The sequence below is a fragment of the Schistocerca cancellata genome, unplaced genomic scaffold, assembly GCF_023864275.1.
Source record: "Schistocerca cancellata isolate TAMUIC-IGC-003103 unplaced genomic scaffold, iqSchCanc2.1 HiC_scaffold_785, whole genome shotgun sequence".
NCBI classification, from domain to species: Eukaryota; Metazoa; Arthropoda; class Insecta; order Orthoptera; family Acrididae; genus Schistocerca; species Schistocerca cancellata.
Window position 1 is genome coordinate 528,588 of NW_026046796.1, and position 1,265 is coordinate 529,852.

Sequence of the window (1,265 nt, forward strand, 5' to 3'; positions counted from 1 at the left end):
CAGATTCTATTCATATTCAGATGCTGAAGAACCTTTCTCCTGCGGGTAAAGGTTTTCTTCTTCGTACATACAATCGCATCTGGATTGAGGGACATGTTCCCGCATGCTGGCGCGAGTCTACTGTTGTCCCGATTCCTAAGCCGGGGAAGGACAAGCACTTGCCTTCCAGTTATCGACCTATCTCGCTTACCAGCTGTGTCTGTAAAGTGATGGAGCGAATGGTTAACTCTCGATTGGTTTGGCTGCTCGAGTCTCGACGCCTACTTACCAATGTACAATGTGGATTTCGTAGGCGCCGCTCTGCTGTTGACCATCTGGTTACCTTGTCGACCTTCATTATGAATAACTTCTTGCGGAAGCGCCCGACCGCGGCTGTGTTCTTTGATTTGGAGAAGGCTTACGACACCTGTTGGAGGGCGGGCATTCTCCGCACCATGCATACATGGGTCCTTCGCGGTCGCCTCCCTCTTTTTATTCGTTCCTTTTTAATGGATCGACAGTTCAGGGTACGTGTGGGTTCTGTCCTGTCCGACACCTTTCGCCAGGAGAATGGGGTGCCACAGGGCTCAGTTTTGAGCGTCGCTCTCTTCGCCATCGCGATCAATCCAATAATGGATTGCCTCCCAGCTGATGTATCAGGCTCCCTTTTCGTGGACGATTTTACCATCTATTGCAGCGCGCAGTGTATACGTGTCCTGGAGCGCTGTCTTCAGCGTTCTCTTGACCGTCTTTACTCCTGGAGTGTCGCCAATGGCTTCCGTTTTTCTGCCGAGAAGACGGTCTGTATTAACTTCTGGCGCTACAAAGAGTTTCTCCCACCGTCCTTACGACTCGGTCCCGTTGCTCTCCCAATCGTGGAGACAACCAAATTTTTAGGCCTTACCTTTGACAGGAAACTTAGCTGGTCTCCACATGTGTCATATTTGGCCGCCCGTTGTACCCGTTCTTTAAATGTCCTCCGTGTTCTCAGTGGTATGTCGTGGGGAGCGGATCGAACCGTCCTACTTCGTCTATATCGGTCGATCGTCCGCTCCAAGCTGGATTATGGGACCTTCGTATACTCCTCTGCACGGCCATCCATCTTACGCCGCCTCAACTCCATACAACATCGGGGTTTACGACTTGCGATCGGAGCATTTTATACCAGTCCCGTAGAGAGTCTTCATGCTGACGCTGGCGAATTGCCACTCACCTACCGGCGCGATATACTGCTTTGTCGGTATGCCTGTCGGCTACTGTCAATGCCCGACCATCCGTCTTATCGT